The 18,684-nt window shown below is 37.7% G+C and overlaps 1 protein-coding gene across 7 annotated transcripts in view; it reads left to right on the top strand.

Annotated features, from left to right (window-relative positions):
• The window catches only part of CNBP (CCHC-type zinc finger nucleic acid binding protein), an 82,619-nt gene that overhangs the window by 40,626 nt on the left and 23,309 nt on the right, over positions 1-18,684 (top strand). Inside the window, exon 2 of one of the 7 annotated variants that reach the window (XM_074283735.1) lies at positions 2,133-2,299. The exons of the other annotated variants lie outside the window; for them this stretch is intronic. The gene's annotated coding sequence lies outside the window, so the exon portion shown is untranslated. The remainder of the gene's footprint in view (positions 1-2,132; positions 2,300-18,684) is intronic. 7 annotated transcript variants of the gene reach the window in all.

The following is an 18,684-nucleotide window of genomic DNA, read 5'->3' as shown; positions in this document are numbered from 1 at the left end:
CTGTACAGTAAGTAGCTGACATACAGCAGGTCCCTATATTGGTGCGGGGGTGGGGGTGGGGGTGGGGGGTGCAGTGATTTGAATGCTTGGCCTATTCTCAAGAAGACCAGCCAGAGTTCAGAAATTGCCTCAGACATTTATAAGCTTTGTGACCTATGGCCTCTCAACTGTAAAATGGGAATAACAATAGCATGACCTCACAGGGTTGTTGTGAGGATTAAGTAAGGTACCATTTGTAAAAAGCCTTTGGCATATAGTCAGGATTATACAAATGCTCCTCCTCTTTTCCCCATATAATAACTGCTTATTGACCTGACTTGAAGGAACTTGCTTCTTGAGGTTCTCTCTCAGACCTGAAAAGTTCTATAATAAAGCAGTCCCAGGTTTGTGCTCCTTAGCTTATGGCTCTGGTACCTGCTTCATTCCCAGAGGTGTGAACTCCTTCCCTCTCCTGGAAGTCCCCTCAAGGTGCCCTCCCTTCTCTTCTGAGATGGCAGTCTCCAGGAACTGGGCCCCGCCAAGGCTGTTCTGGAGGATGTTACCACTTGGGCCATGTGGCTCCCCTCAGGAGCCAAGATCTATTCTTCCTCACTATGACTGCATTCAAGAACTGGGGGGTCTAGGAACTATTGGCACTCTGGTCTTGTCACAAGATGATTCTCATCGATCAGGCTAAGAGACTTTATGGTTGTATCTCTGGGTTGATAGGACTGTCAGACCCTTGGGGACCCTGCCTTTTATACAGACTTGTATCCCAGAGGGCCAAGTGTACTCAGTTCTCTAGCTTATTGTATGTCTCTCTGGATCTCTCCTCAATTTCTGAATTTCTGGCAGAGCTGCCTGCTTAGATAGTATTTGTAAAAAGGACCTGCACATAGAGCCTGCGCACAATAGACACTAAATGGTAAATACTTATTCCTACTCTCCCTTCCCAAGTTGACATTCAAATCTATAAATACCTGACAGTCCCAAAGTTAGGACTCAGTCTATCAATCAGTGAGGAAAGTATGCTTTTAAGAAAGCATGAAAAGTGCCAAACAATGAGTATACCTAATCAGTGAGGATATTCACATTCTTCACAGAGCATCCTCTGTAACTTTGGGATATAAGCCCAGTAGAAACACTTCTGGGTCAAAGGGTATGCACAATTTGGTAACTTTTTGAGCATAGTTCCAAATTGCTCTCCAGAATGGCTGAATCCATTCACAGTTCTACCAACAATGTATCTCAGAATTGTCTTAATTTGCATTTTTCTGATCAATAGTAATTTGGAGCACCTTTTCATGTGACTAGAAAGTTTCAATTTCTTCATCTGAATATAGAACTCTTATATTTTTATATAAATAGATTTTTTCTCCCTTTTCTTTGTTCTAAGATACATGTCTAGTAGTGGGATTGTTAGGTCAAAGGGTATACACAATTTTATAGTCCTTTGGGCTTAGTTCCAAATCATTCTCTAGAATGGTTGGAGTAGTTCACAACTCCAACAATGCATTAGTGTCCCAATTTTTCCACATCCTCTCCATCATTTATCACGTGTCTTTTCTGTTGTGTTAGTCATCTAAGTATAGGAGCTATTGATCGGTAGTGATTTCAAGCTCTCTTTGATTTCTTTTTCTGAAAACTGTTTATACCTTTGATCATTTATCAACTGGGAAGTGGCTCATTTTTATAACTTGGCTCAGTTCTCTATATATTTGAGAAGACCCTTTATAAGAAAACTTGCTGTAAATTTTTTCCAGCTGGGGCAGCTAGGTGGCGCAGTGGATAGAGCACCAGCCCTGAATTCAGGAGGATCCGAGTTCAAATCTAGTCTCAGACACTTAACACTTCCTGGCTGTGTGACCCTGGGCAAGTCACTTAACCCCGGCCTCAGGGGAAAAATTTTTTTTTCCCAGCTTCCTGTTTTCCTTCTAATTTTGGCTGCAGTTTTTGTGCAAACTTTCATTTCATACAACCAAAATTAACCATTTTACCTCCTGTGAGTCTTGTCTGGTCATAAAGGACCCAGTTTTTGTTTAGTTTTGTTTAAGTCAGATCCCTGGCACAAGTGGGATGCAGCTGGATTCAGAATTCAGAAAACAGGCCTTGCCTTGGAATCTTGTTTCTGTTTATTGTTTATTTACCTGCAGGAGGAGTCACCACCTTTCTGGCCCTAGGGCTCCTCCCTCATCTCAAAAACGAAGGTGCTGAACTAGTTAACCTGGAAGTGCTGGAAGCCTGACACTGCAGCCCACAGGCTAAGCTCACTCTGACCCACGGCAGAGCGAGCGGACGGAGGAAAACCGGAGCTGGGAGAGTAAGAACCGGCTTCTGGGGCAGTTTCCTTCGGCCCCTTAAACCCGTCCCCGCTCCCACACAGTTACTTCCTCCGGGTCACAACCTCCTACAGTTCTTTCCAGAGAGGGCCTCATCCCGGCTCAGACAGCGGGCCCCTAAACAGTAGGTGTTAAATAAATGCTTAAGGAAAGAAGGTACTGCCTTCATTCACTACCACCTCCAGGGCCACAGGGATCTCGCGTCTGCTCACAGCGCACGCGTGAACGTTCACCCTAAATTCCTCCTCCTCCCCTTTTTTCTCTATCGTCCCTTTCATCGAAGCCGCCGCTGGGTCCCTCCAAGTCCTCCGTGTCCGTCTCAAGAGGCCCACTTCAGTCACCTCGCTCCGCCTCCCCCTCCATTGCTCCAGTAGCCTTTCTGTTGGAAAAGTTTTCGCGCGAAAAATCACGTGACCCAAAGGAGCCCGCGAAATCTCATGAATAATCAAATACATTCCCGAGTACACATTCTATGTATAATAGAAATGGTAGGGAGGTGGCAAGGGTCCCTGCCCATGGCACTCCGGCCAATTTGCTACCAGCACTCCGCGTGGAGGCCCCGCCTCCTCCCGCCGAGTCGCAGGGCCCCCGAGCCAGGACTCAGCTAGGCCCCGCCCCTACCCACTCCTTCTCCGTCCCTCTCTGGGCGGTTTTCTTAGGGTCCCTCCAGCCCTTCGAACTGTGCACCCGACTCTGGCGCCTCCGAGGCCGAGACCCTGGCCTCCAGTGATCGGGCTTAGGGGGTTTGTCACTGGGTGGGCGGCCGGCCGACTGGACGTGTGGCTCCTTACCCTCCCGGCGCGATCTGTGCGCGGCCGAGGCATGGGACTGGGAACCCACGCCCAGAACCTCAGTTTGCCTTTGGAGAGTGGGATTGCTACCCGAGGCCCCAGGCCGGCCCCTTTGGGCCCTGACTGGCTCCGAGTAAATGCTTAGCAGTTGTTTCTGTTTTGGCGGCATACCCCAAGACTGATAATTTGCCTCTCTTCTTACCCATTCTGAATCATTGATTGGGCCTTGCCTCAGTCACAGTAGATCCTCCACTGCCTCCGGGGCCATCTCCAGGCGTCCTGGTCTGCATCTGGCCTCTGGCCCCGAAGACTCCCGAGGAGTGAGGCAGGTGACCCGCACAGCTCCCTCTCTCCAATCCAAATCACTTGCACGATCTGGCGTCACGGTCCTTCGAGAACGAAGTAATAGCTACATGGAGTTGGGCAGCCCACCACCTGGGCCCACACCAGGCAAGGCCTGCAAACGGTGGGAGATCAAGTGCATACATTGTTCTTTGGTTTCTGCTTGATCTTTTGATTGGGGGGGGGGAGGGGAGATTGACTTTCCATTCACATTGTTGTAGTCACTGTATATATTGTTTTCTTGATGACATAATTCACTCTACATTAGACCAGTAAATCTTTTTTTACTTCTCTGTATTCATCATATATAACATTTTTTATAGCAAAGTAATATTCCTTGTATTATCACATTTGGCCACATATAACCCTTGAGAAAGAACAAATATTAGCATCCTTTTATAAATGAAAAATGATAAAGCTCCGAGAAGGGAAATGATTTGTTTATAGTTCACAAAGCTAGTAAAATAGTAAAAAAAAAACACTTCTGTAATAAGATCTACCTTTAAATTATTTAAGCTAAAATTAAGATTTTGGTGGCTTTAGTTTCATTTTTATTGATTTAACAAACTTTTTATCTAAGATTTCCTGAGGATTATTTACAGAAATACAATCTATATGTAGTATAAAATCTTCCATCTACTTAGTGTACTTAATCCCTTTGATTGTTGCCATATGATTCAGTGAAGTTCTAGGTATAGTAAGAAACAAACAACTTAAGATCAGCATTAATTGCAACAATTAGCATCTAGCTGAACTGTCCTACAAACATTGTAAAAAATGTGGGATAGTTAAAGTATCCTGGAAAAGTTTTCGTGTTATGAAAGTACCAAAGTTCAAGAAGAAGCACTCAGAGAGGTAGGAACAAAACCAGGAGATGACTTCATTTTGAAAACTAAAGAGATAACAGAATTCTATTTAAAAAAAAAAAAAAAAGCATATTTTTCTTAAGGTGGAAAGAAGGAATCACACTTGTTTTTTACTTAAACAGTGAAAATGTATGCAATGAGGGCAAGCCCAGCAACACTATCTGACAAAGTACCTTCAAGGTCCGACTTTTCAGCTTGTTGATGAAAACATGCTATGTATGAGATAGAATCAAAGCCTTGTTGAAAATAAGATGGATTGCATACATCCCTTTTGCCTTTGAGGTCTGCCCTTCTATAACATCTGTGATTGAAAAGTACCATAGAGATCAGTGGTTTCCAACCTTGTCAAGTTTAAAGACCCTTTTCTATTGTCACACAATTACATGGACTTTCTCCCATGGTTAAATCCCCTAATGAAAATGGTTTAACTTGGTTCTTTTTTAGTTGGAGTGAAATACAGACAAACATGGCAATGCTTACGGTAATGACAAGTGTCAGTGAATAGTATCCTGAAATCAAAAAGATCCGAATTCAATGTGGCCTTATACATTACTAGATGTGTGATCCCAGCAAGTCATCCTCAGTTTCCTCTTGTGTAAAATGGATAATAATAGTACCTATCTCAAAAGGTTGTTGTGAGGATCAAGTGAGATAAGGTACTTAGCACAGTGTTTGAACACATAGTACTATATAAATGTTAACTATTATTACTTATAGATGCTTCACTCCAGATGACCTTAGTACAAAGTTTATAAGTATTTAAAAATTGGTTTCTCACAGAATTAATATTTATAATACTTTCATGAATTGGCTTTATTGATGTAATACTTCAATGCAAATCACAACTCCTTCACATTTTACCATTCTATATGGATCTTGTCTATGTCTACCCATAAATCCTCCATAAAGGATCCATTAAATAGGCTGGAGGATTTCCTCTAGTTCTTTTAATATCTCAGGGGTAACAATCATGCTGTTGTTCATTCTTGTTACATAAAAAAATTTTAAGTACAACGGTATTTAGACACATATGCCTTCTTTCCTCCACAGAGTCCTAGTCTGAAACTTCATCCTGGCATGGAGGTGACCCTTGGTTCTCAAAGGATATGTCAGTGGAGCTCAAGCTCTAACAGGTTCAACCATGCTAGAAAGGCTTCAGGTATGGTCCCAGTAACAGAACAAGTCTGATTTCTGAGGACCGGCCTTGCTATGTACAGAAAGCCTCACTAGTTAGACACTTGGTGATGAATTCTTTGTACATATACAACAGAGGGAAATACCAAATGGCACTTCATCTCATGCAGCCAGTGGTAGGGAAATGGCAGAAAAGGGACTATGATAAAAACCACTTAGACTTTAGACCTTTTTTAAAATAAACTGGTATGGCTGCTGCTCAATGTGACATCCTTGTCCACTGAATAGATTGAATACTGCAGGAGCTGAATTGTTTCATTTGTGACATTCCTGTTACAAAATCAGAAGAAAGAAGTTACAGCTAATGAGAGGATGTTTACAGATTTCCCTTAGAGAGGCAGATGAAGCCATTGGTGGAATTGGTGTCAATAAGTGCACAAAGTCAGTGACAAACCATTCACATGGAACATTTGGTTATCTATTAAAATGTACATAAGTTCATACAGAAAGATTGCCATGAACTTGGCTTTAATTGGTGTATCAACAACTCTTACAGAGGTTAAAGAGGAAGTAAAAGTTTATGAAAATGAGATTATCCAAATTAAATCAGTAAATAACACCTAGTGGGATTTGGTGAGGAAGATGAGTAAGTTATGAAAGATGTCAAAGATACCACACAAGTGAGTTACCAGTGGTAATAATTTTTTCTTCTAGAAAAGAATTGACAGGTATTAGACATAACAAAGATCAAATAACTTCACATAAGTGATCATATCTTAAGAAATGCCCCATTGATGTGATATTCTTGAATTCTCTTTTCTTCATCTAGCCAGCTATCTTATCAGTACTAGCCCAGTGGTGCTCACCTGGTGCCACAGTATGACCATTGTCTACTTGTCACCTACAGATCAACTATAATATGCTCTTGATGTGTAAAATCCTTCCCCAAAGTAGTTCTAGTCTTGTTACAATTTATTCCATTACTAGTACTATACAGTCGAGCTATGCTGATCTATTTTCTCACAGTAGACACTCCAACTCCCCCTACCCAAAATTCCCTTTCTCTTTACCAGTCTCCTAGGGAAGCCGTACTCTCAGTCCACTGTCAGTGCATGTCCTACTTTCTACAGGAAAACTCTCCCTGTGTTCCAAATCACTACTGATTAGAGAAATGCAAATTAAGACAACTCTGAGATACCACTGCACACCTGTCAGATTGGCTAAGATGACAGGAACAAATAATGATGAATGTTGGAGGGGCTGTGGGAAAACTGGGACACTGATGCATTGTTGGTGGAGTTGTGAAAGAATCCCACCATTCTGGAGAGCAATCTAGAATTATGCCCAAAACGTTATCAAACTGTGCATACCCTTTGACTACTACTGGGCTTATATCCCAAAGAAATACTAAAGAGTGGAAAGGGACCTGTATGTGCCAAAATGTTTGTGGCAGCTCTTTTTGTTGTAGCTAGAAACTGGAAGTTGAATGGATGTCCATCAATTGGAGAATGGTTGGGTAAATTATGGTATATGAAGGTTATGGAATATTATTGCTCTGTAAGAAATGACCAGCAGGATGAATACAGAGAGGCTTGGAGAGACTTACATCAACTGATGCTGAGTGAAATGAGCAGAACCAGAAGATCACTGTACACTTCAACAACAATACTGTATGAGGATGTATTCTGATGGAAGTGGAAATCTTCAACATAAAGGAGATCCAACTCACTTCCAGTTGATCAATGATGGACAGAAACAGCCACACCCTGAGAAGGAACACTGGGAAGTGAATGTAAATTGTTAGCACTACTGTCTATCTACCCAGGTTACTTATACCTTCGGAAGCTAATACTTAATGTGCAACAAGAAAATGGTATTTACACACATATATTGTATCTAGGTTTTATTGTAACACATGTAAACTGTATAGGATTGCCTGTCATCGGGGGGAGGAAATGGAGGGAGGGGGGGATAATTTGGAAAAATGAATACAAGGGATAATATTATTTTAAAAAATTACTCATGCATATATACTGTGAAAAAAAATTCTAAATAAAAAAAGGAAAACAAACAGAAAAAAACAAAGTCTAGTATAAGTTTTCTAAGTTCATATAATCATATGGTCTACTAAACTGTATAATTAGTCAAAGTCAAAATATAACTTTTTTAAAAAAAATAATAACCTATATAGCTGAGGTGGGTTTTACAATAATTTCACACCATTTAATATTATGAGAAAAAATATTCCAAAAAAAAAAAAAAAAAAGGAAAACTCTCCCTAACAAAATCATCTCATTTTGTAAATACCTACAGTAGCTACGTATTTATAGTCTCCCCAAATAAAATATGGATTTTTTGAATGCAAGTACTGTTTAAATTTTGCCTTTGTTCTCCCCAGGGTGTATATCAGGCTTGTAATATTTTCTAATTGATTGACTCTTCATTCTTAAACTCAAATACCCCAGAGTTGCCTAACTAGCTGAACAGATGGGAATTGTGGGGGGTGTCAGAGTACTGGGATAATAGAGTCAACCTAATTACTAAGAGGAAGCCTTGTAGAAATTTTTAGAAGTAACTGTCTACAGCTCAAGAGAATATTCTATCTACTATAAGATTCACAAGCTCTCCACGTTGAACAAGAATTCCAAGGTTATATAGTCTAAAGGCTACCCAAATGGGTATCTTTTCTCTACAATACTCCTAAGTAAGGTTCATTGTTACAACTTAACAATAATCAGTAATGGGGAATCCAGCAACTTTAGGGAATTGGACCATTATACTTCTCAACTTTTAAAGAAGGGTTTCCTGTATAGAACAGCTAGGTGGCCCAGTGAATAGTGTGCTGGATTTGTAGTCAGGAAGACCTCAGTTCAAATCTAGCTTTAGATAATTGCTAGCTGTGTAATGTGGGCAAGTCACTCCATTTCTATCTGCCTCAGTTTCCTCATTTGTAAAATAAGGATAAAAAGGCACGTACCTCCAATGGTTGTTATCAGGTTAACATAAAATATTTATAAAGTGCTTAGAAAACCTTAAATGCCAACTACTTTTATTATTATATCAAGTTTAAATCTACATCTACAATTTTACTTCTTGCTCCCAGTTCTTTACCTTGCATGCTAGAAGGGCAAGTCTAATCCCTCTTCTAAAGAAAAGGCCTTCAAATATTCGAAGGTAGTAATAAGGATTGCACTGTCTCTCCTTCAGGCTAAAGAACCCCAATTCCTTCTGTCAATCCCCATATGCTTATTGCCATCCTAGTTGTCTCTCTTTGGAATGCTTCAACCTGTTTAATTGCTTTGGAAGCTCCTGGAGTGGTTCATATAGCAAGAGATCATATCTTATCTGACTTACATTATCTTTATTTACTATACAATTTGGGGTAGGGCTAGCCCTGGAACCCAGTGTCTTTAACAAATATTTTTCCACTAACCAATAGTGTGAATTTGCAGAACTGTTATAGGTCCTGGGTTTGGGATACAATCTGTTACTTTGGCCACTTATGTTAACACTATATGCTCATTTAGGATTCAAAGGCTGAGAATGATGTGGAAATTGCCAGGATGCTTAAAATTCTCTGTTTTTACACTTTCGTCCTTGCTCTCCCAGTAGTCATCTCTACTATTTTCTTTCTCACTTATCCACACATCCCTTGGAGAGCAGCAAACAGGAAAAACCAGTTTAACTGACACTTCACAGACATTCCAAACTGCTCATGCACATTCCAGGTTCCCCTGCTTTCTTTGGTCTGTCTGATAGTACCCCCATACATAATAGATATAGGCTGGAACTTGTTTCCACAAAGCAATAACTAATTGATGGTTTTCTTTAACTTAAAAAAATTATTCCTTTTGGAAGCTGGCTAATGCATTAAATCTGCAAATTGAATTACTTTGGGGGAAAAAATTCCTTTGGGGAATTTCTTAAATAGCAATGATAAATTCCTTAAGGTTCTTGCATCAGAACTTTAGTGCACACATTTCTACAGTCCTTTTAGGTCTTTAGATAAGGAGGAAAATTGTCTAGATAATAATATGACTTGTTTTGAGTTCTCCCCAAATTTTTCCTTACCACTACTACCAAAGGTGCTAAAAAGTCTCATTTGTTAATCCTTTGGGTAAGTCACAAAATAAATGTATCATCTTTCAGGGTTAAAAAATTAATCCATGAACAATTTAGCATGAATTAATATAAGTTAAATTAGTTAAGTGTGAATCTAAAGGAATGGGAGCATAGGATTGGTATATCTCAGAGTTGAAAATTCTAGTCCAATGTTTCTATAACATTCTATAACAATTGTTTCTGTTTAAAGACTGCCAATAAGCAAGTGCCTCCCTGAAGCAGCCTATTTATTTCTTGGACAAGTTTAATTCTGTTAATGTTTTTCCCATCCCTTCTAAATTTGACACTCTTCAGCTTCTGCTCATTATTCCTATTCTTGCTTCTGGGGCCAAGCTGGAAAAGTAGTCCTTCTCCCATATGCAAGCTCTTCAGATGCTAGAAAGTCTTCTATTTTGTTCTCCTTAAATCTGGTTCCTTCAACCAGTCCTCACATACTATGTTCTCCAGAACATCATCCTGGATAGGCTTTAGTCCTCCTTGTAATCCAGCGGTGAACCTGGTATTTCAGCTATTGCCTGACCAGGTCAACAGGACTCTCTTATCACTGCCATTTTTCTGGATGTTCTGCCTCCTAGATACAACATGGTATGTGGTAGAATTCTGTGCTCAGTGTCCAGAAGCTCCACATTCAAGCCCTGCAACAGACTCTTACTAGATGTATGACTGTAGACAATTCACTTTATCTCTGTGTCTTAGGCAGTCCTAAATCACAGAATTTTTTTTTTTATTCATTTTCCCAAATTATCCCCTCCCTCCCTCCATTCCCTCCCCCCATGACAGGCAATCCCATACATTTTACATGTGTTACAATATAACCTAGATACAATATATGTGTGTGAATATCATTTTCTTGTTGCATGTTAATTATTAGCTTCCGAAGGTATAAGTAACCTGGGTAGATAGACAGTAGTGCTAACAATTTACATTCACTTCCCAGTGTTCCTTCTCTGGGTGTAGTTGTTTCTGTCCATCATTGATCAACTGGAAGTGAGTTGGATCTTCTTTATGTTGAAGATTTCCACTTCCATCAGAATACATCCTCATACAGTATTGTTGTTGAAGTGTACAGTGATCTTCTGGTTCTGCTCATTTCACTCAGCATCAGTTGATTTAAGTCTCTCCAAGCCTCTCTGTATTCCTCCTGCTGGTCATTTCTTACAGAGCAATAATATTCCATAACCTTCATATACCACAATTTACCCAACCATTCTCCAATTGATGGACATCCATTCAACTTCCAGTTTCTAGCTACAACAAAAAGAGCTGCCACAAACATTTTGGCACATACAGGTCCCTTTCCACTCTTTAGTATTTCTTTGGGATATAATCCCAATAACAGCAATGCTGGGTCAAAGGGTATGCACAGTTTGACAACTTTTTGGGCATAGTTCCAAATTGCTCTCCAGAATGGCTGGATTCTTTCACAACTCCACCAACAATGTATCAGTGTCCCAGTTTTCTCACATCCCCTCCAACATTCATCATTATTTGTTCCTGTCATTTTAGCCAATCTGACAGGAATCACAGAATTTTTAAAATCTTACATACTTTCTTTTTGTAGCCTAGGATAGAATTAGCTCTTTTTTTAAAAAGCTATAACACATCATATAATGAGCTGAACTTTTTCACTGGAAAAAGATTTTTTCCCCAAGTTTTTCAGCCATGATGACTACTAGTGTTAATTTTAAGGTTGATTTTTGGACTATACTTATCGCTATTAAAATTCCATCTTTTTGGATCTTGACTCTGTTGCTTAATGTAATAATTGTACCCTCTACTTTTATATTATCTGTAAAGTGGAGTAACATCTTTTCTGTGGCATCCAATAATTGGTCAAAAAATAATACATGTACCAGCAGGATGAATACAGAGAGTCTCGGAGAGACTTACATGAATTGATGCTGAGTGAAAGGAGCAGAACCAGGAGATCACTTATACACCTCAACAACGATACTGTATCTTCATACATATTCTGATTGAAGTGGATATCTTCAACATAAAGAAGATCCAATTCAGTTACAGTTGATCAATGATGGACAGAAACAGCTACACCCAGAGAAAGAACACTGGGAATTGAACGTAAAATGTTTGCATTAGTATTTCTACACAGGTTATTTACACCTTCAGAATCCAGTTCTTACCGGGCAACAAGAAATTTTGTTTTACACACAAATATTGTATTAAGGATATACTGTAACACATTTAATATGTATGGGATAGCTTGTCATGTAGGGGAGGAAGTAGAGGGAGGGAGGGGAAAATTTGGAAAAGTGAATACAAGGGATAATCTTGTAAAAAAAATTACCCATGCATATGTACTGTCAAAAAATTATAATTATAAAATTAATTTTAAAAAAATACATGTTTATAGGTAAGTTTCTGAAATGTACAGTTTGGAACCCTATAGTTTGGAGCAGCCCCAAAGGAAACCTTGAAGCCTCCAGATAATTTGGGGAAGGGGATTACATATGTGCTTGGAGGAAAAGAGGGCATTACAAAGAATATAAAAAGATAAATTTTAAGTTTTCCCTAGTAGGCACTTTAATAATTCTCTTCCTAGTCATAAACTTCCATCATTCCATCTCCTTTTGCCTCACTCCTCCTAAACTCATTGCCCTTATCTTGACCTTCAGTCCTCCTACCTCTCAGCACTTTCTTAAGTCAATTATTCCTGATCTGATTGCTCTTTTCTCCTTGATTTTTCACCTAATTACCAATTCAACTTTGTACTGTACTTTCAAATCTTATTACTACTATGTTCTCTCCTGGTTGTTCCCTTGGGACACCACAGCCTTGAATTATTCTCCTCCTATGACCCCTCCATTTCTACTCTTTAGCTACTGAACAAAAGTGGGAGAAAAAACACAGCCTTGCTGTTTGGGTTTGTCCTGAGTTTGTTAGCCAAATTCAATAGAGACCTCACTGCAGCAAGACAAATTTATTATTACTCCCCAATTGAGTCTCTTAGCTCACTCCTTACAGAAGCAATTCCATCAAGCTTCTCATGCTCCTTCCTCTTTCTCAGATGAGCATCTCACTTTACTGAGAGAAATAAGGTCATTTGGAGCTTTCTATTTCTCCTTTATTTCATCTCAAAACAGATCTTTACTTCCCCTCCACCTCCCAGTGTCTGACAATCCAGTGCCTTTTTCTCTCCCAAATCCCTGCAAGTACCTTGATTTCACTCCTATTTTCTCTAGCAGAATGCATCCTTGCTTATCTCCCTCTCTAATCCTCCATCTCCCTAATCTTCAATCCCTTCCTATCTCAAGTGATTTCTGTAAAGTTTATGGGATATTTCAAACTAGAAATTCCAGAGATACCTCAATCACAATATGTCCAAAATGGAACTAAAAAAAATTTCCTCTAAGCCCACCTCTCTTCTAAACTTCATTCTTTCTTTCAAAGCCACCATCATTCTTCTAGTCTATCTATCATGCTCAAATCTTCTCTAACCTTAAAAAACTTTCACTAGACTCTACCATCCCCTCAAGATGTCATTCTATACTTCTCTTAGCTAACTCCTGGAAAAATTGCTTCCAATTCTCCTCCTCAACATTTTGCTTTTTGGTTTTCTGACCTCATCATCCAACTGAAACTCTTCTTTCTAAAGTTACTAACAATATCTTTTTTTGTAAGTTTATTTTTATATACATTACTTTATGAATTAGGTGGGGAGAGAAAAACCAGAGCAAAAGGGGAAAACCATGGGAGAGATTAACAAAGCAGGAAAAAAAAAGTGAATATAGTATGCATTGATTTACATTCAGTCTCCTTAGATCTTACTAACAATGTCTTAATTGGCAAATAGGATGCTTTTTCTCAGTTCTTATCCTTCTTGACCTTCCTGCATAATTTGATACCGTTCATCATTACCTGTCTCTGGGAAAACTCTCCTTTATGGGTTTTCATGAAAGTACGGTTTTCTAGTTCTCCTACTTAAGTGTTTCTTTTCAATATCTTTTGTTGTTTCAATATCCATAACAGAGTCTTTATTTGTGGATATTTTTGAAGATTTTCTTCATTCTTTCTTTATTTTCTCTTAGTGACCTGTCATATTTCACAGATTTCACAGATTTGGTAATTAACTCTATGCAAATAATTGCTCTATCTATATCTATCTATTGCCCACATATCCAGTTTAATAGACATTTCAAACAATGTCCCAGAGACATCTAAAATATAGCATGTTCAAAATGGAAATCATTAACTGTTCCTCTAAACCCAACTCTTTTCCAGATTTCATTTTTTCTGTCAAAGGCACCACCATTCCGTGTTCAAAATCTCAGCCTTATCCTCTTCACCCTACGTAACCAATCAATTGCCAAATTTTGACATTTTTATCTCCTCAATACTCTTATAGCCAACATCTTAGGTCATCACTTCTCATCTAGATTATTGTTATAGCCTCCTAATTTGTCTCCTTGCCTTGAGTCCCTTTGTCATCTGTACCCTAACTTCTTAAACCATGAGTCACAATCTAATATGGGGTCTCATAATTAAATGTGGGAGTCATGAAATTATGGTTTATTATCAGCAAATGTTTGATTTGCATAACTATGTTACATATCTATATACCTGGGGTCATGTAAAAATTTCTTGGGTGAAAAAGGGTCAGAAGTGGAAAAAATTTAAGAAGCTCTGATCTATATGACCACCAATGTGATTTTTCCACATAAAGTGAACTCATATATTTAGGGTAAAAAAGAATCTTCAGTGTTTTAGCTTCTATATTTCCAGACTCATTGTATACAGTTACTTACTGCCCTTTAATTGATTCCACTGTGATCTAACCAAACTGCCACCCTCTGTTTTTCTCACATAAGGAAATCCATTTCTTATCCCTGTGGCTTTACACTGACCATTGCCCTTGCTTAGAATCTGCTTTCCTCAACTATGCCTCCTAGAATTCCTCTCTTCCTTCAAGACATAGCTAAAATACCATCTTCTCCTTTTTTCCTGATCCCCCTCAAATGTTAGTGTCTTCTTTCCTGACCTTATATTTAACTTTATATATTGCTGTATTCCTTAAATTAATTCTGTATGTCTTGTTTTATACTTAATGTAAAATTATATTTTATTTTAAAAAGGTTTTGTTTTATTAAATATTTCTCAATTACATGTAAAAAAATTAAATCATTCTTCAGAATTTTGAGTTCTGATTTCTCTTTCTTCTTGAGAAGTCAATTTGATTTCCATTAAGTGTGTGAGGTCATGCAAAACATTTCTATATTAGTCTATTGCAAAAGAAATCAGACAAAAAAAAGCAAAAATGTAAAAATTGAACAAAGTATCCTTCATTCAAGAGTTCATCAGTCACTGTTTGACAAAAACTACTGGGAAAATTGGAAATTAGTATGGCAGAAATTAGGCATTGATCCACACTTAACACCGTATACCAAGATAAGGTCAAAATGGGTTCATGAACTCTAGGCATAAAGAATGAGATTATAAATAAATTAGAAGAACATAGTTCAATTTACCTCTCAGACCTGTGGAAGAGGAAGGAATTTATGATCAAAGAAGAACTAGAGATCATTATTGATCACAAAATAGAAAATTTTGATTGTTTCAAATAGAAAAGTTTTTATACAAACAAAACTAATGCAGACAAGATTAGAAGGGAAGCAATAAATTGGGAAAACTTTTTTACACTCAAAAGGTTCTGATAAAGGCCTCATTTCCAAAATAAATAGAGAATTGACTCTATAAGACTCTATAAAACAAGTCATTCTTCAATTGATAAATGGTCAAATTGAACAGACAATTCTCAGACAAAGAAATGGAAACTATTTCTAGCCATATGAAAAGATGCTCCAAGTCATTATTAATGCAAATTAAGAGAACTCCGAGATACCATGACACACCTCTCAGATTGGCTAGAATGACAGGGAAAATAATGCGGAATATTGGAGGGAATGCAGGAAAACTGGGACACTGATACATTGTTGGTGGAATTGTGATTACATCCAACCATTTTGGAGAATGATTTGGAACTATGCCCAAAAAGTTATCAAACTGTGCATACTCTTTGATCCAGCAGTATTACTACTGGGCTTATATCCCAAAGAGATCTTAAAGAAGGGAAAGGGACCTGTATGTGCAAGAATGTTTGTGGCAGCCCTCTTTGTGATGGCCAGAAACTGGAAACTGAGTGGATGCCCATCAATTGGAGAATGGCTGAATACATTGTGGTATATGAATATTATGGAATATTATTGTTCTGTAAGAAATGACCAACAGGATGATTTCAGAAAGGCCTGGAGAGACTTACATGGACTGATGCTGAGTGAAATGAGCAGGACCAGGAGATCATTATATACTTCAACAACAATACATATGATGATCAATTCTGATGGACATGGCCCTCTTCAACAATAAGATGAACCAAATCAGTTCTAATAGAGCAGTAATGAACTGAACCAGCTACACCCAGCGAAAGAACTCTGTGAAATGAGTATGAACTACTACATAGAATTCCCAATCCCTCTATTTTTGTCCACCTGCACTTTTGATTTCCTTCCCAGGTTAACTATACAATATTTCAAAGTCCAATTCTTTTTGTACAGCAAAATAACTGAATGGACATGCATACATATATTGTATTTAACAAATACTTTAACATATTTAACATGTATTGGTCAACCTGCTATCTGGGGAAGGGGGGAGGGGAAGAAAGGGAAAAATTGGAACAAAAGGTTTTGCAATTGTCAATGCTGAAAAATTACCCATGTATATATCTGGTAAATAAAAAGCTATAAGAAAAAAAAAAAATTTGAGTTCATCAGTTCTCTGGATAGTTTTTTTTTTTTTTTTTTTTTTTGTTTTGTTTTGTTTTGTTTTTTTCCCCCATTACAGAACCTTTGGATTTACCTTGGATCATTTTCTTGATCAGAGTAGCTATCTCTCATAGTTGACCATCCTTACCTTATTGCTGTTACCATGTACAATGTTTTTCTGGTTCTGCTCAGCTCACTTTACTTTGCATTAGTTCATTTAAGTTTTCCTTGAAACCATCCTGTTCATTTTTACAGTACAATAATAATTCTATCATGTAACCCAACTTGTTTAGCCATTCCCTAATTGATTGGCATTCCTTCAATTTCCAATTCTTTGGCAATAGAAATAACTGTTATAAATATTTTTGTACAAATAAGTCCTGTTCCCTTTCTTTGATCTCTTTGGGATACAAACCCAGTAGTGGTATTGAAGGATCAAAGGGTATACACAGTTTTACAGCTCTTTGGGCTTGATTCCAAATTGTTCTCTAGAATTACTGAACTAGTTCACAACTCCATCAATAATGAATTAGTGTCCCAATTTTTCTATAACCACTCTTTTTTTTGCCATGCTAGCCAGTTTGATAGGACTGATATAGGTATGAGATGGTATCTTAAGAGTTGTTTTAATGAGCATTTCTCTCATCAGTAGAGATTTAGAGAATTTTTTCATGTGATTATTAATAGTTTTGATTTCTTCTTCTGAAAAGTACTTGTTTATATCCTTTTTTACCATTTATCAAATGGGAAATATTTCTTATTTTTATAAATTTGGCTCAGTTCCCTATACAATTGAGAAATGAGACCTTTATCAGAAAAACCTATTGCAAAATCACCCCCTCCCCATTTCCTGTTTTCCTTCTAATTTTGACTACTTTTCTTTTGTTAGTGAAAAAGCCTTTTAATTAAATGTAGTCAAAATTTTCCATTTTACTTCATGTAATCCCTTCTGTCTTTTTTTTTGTTATAACCTCATCTCTATCCATAGATCTGAGTTACATTTTTCCGTGCTCCTCTAATTTGGATATATGATAGCACTCTATGTCTATATCCATTTTGACCTTACCTTGGTAAACATCGTGAAATGTTGGTTTATGCCTAGTTTCTTTCAGTATTATATACCTAATGTATTCCACAGATCTACTACTCTTTTTAGAGCCAGTACCAGAATGTTTTTAGTTGATTGCCACTTTGTGCTATAATGTGAATTCTGCAATTAGTAGGCTGCCTTCCTGAACATTTTTAAAATTGATTTCCTTGATATTCTTGACCTTTTGTTCTTCCAGATGAATTTTGTTACTGTTTTCTTTATCTGTACCAAATAATTCTTCGTTTGATTAGTATTGACACTGAATAAGTAAATTAATGTAAAGTTCTTGAATTGTGAGGGTCTGGTCATCTGCTCAATTATAATCCTTTTCTGGGAGGAGATCTGTAAAATCTTTTCCTCTGTGCGCAGGTTTCTTGGGAGGTCTGAATCTCCTCCAGCTCTTGTCGTTCCCCAAATCAGACTGGTCTCCTTTCAGCCTGCCTGGCATCACAACTCTATCCCAGAGTCGATTCTCTCAGACCCAATGCTGCCCTTCTTTTATCCTCCCAGAGAATAGGCATGTGAGAACTCAATGGGGCTTGGGGAAATACTTCCACCAATGAACTTGCTCCTCTTAGAATTCCTAATGTGTAAACACCCTTTAAAGGCCCCAACCAAAGGTCTGAGCCAGAGAACTGTCAAGTTAATCTGAGTAATCCTAACAAATAACAAATAACAAAATCCTAACAAATAACAATCCTAACCTTGTAATGCTAACAAATTAACTTACAAAGAATTGTCATTTTTATGATATTGGCTTAGTTTACCCGTGAGCAATAGATTTTTCTTCAGTTGTTTGGATCTGTATTTATTTACATGAAAAGTGTTTTGTAATTGTATTCATATAATACATGCATTTGTCTTGGCAGATAGACTCCCAAATATTTTATATTGACTGCAGTCATCTTAAATGGAATTTCTCTATCTTTTCCTGCTGGGTTTTGCTGATAATATATAGAAATGTTCATGAATTATATGGACTTATTGTCCTAAAACTTTGCTGAAGTTGTTAATTGTTTCAAACAGTTTTATAGTTGATTCTATAAGTATACCATCATATCATCTGCAAAGAATGATAGTTTTGTTTCTTCATTGCCTATTTTCATTCCTTCAATTTGTTTTTCTTGTCTTATTGCTATAGCTAGCAATTCTAGTACAATGCTGAATGATAAGTAGTATATTTTGTCAAAGGCGTTTTTCTTAATTTTTATAATATGAGAACATTTCATGTATATTTTCTCA

The sequence above is a fragment of the Sminthopsis crassicaudata genome, chromosome 1, assembly GCF_048593235.1.
Source record: "Sminthopsis crassicaudata isolate SCR6 chromosome 1, ASM4859323v1, whole genome shotgun sequence".
Taxonomy (NCBI): Eukaryota; Metazoa; Chordata; class Mammalia; order Dasyuromorphia; family Dasyuridae; genus Sminthopsis; species Sminthopsis crassicaudata.
The sequence above is the reverse complement of the archived record's forward strand: the minus strand, read 5'-3'. Positions and strand labels throughout refer to the sequence as shown.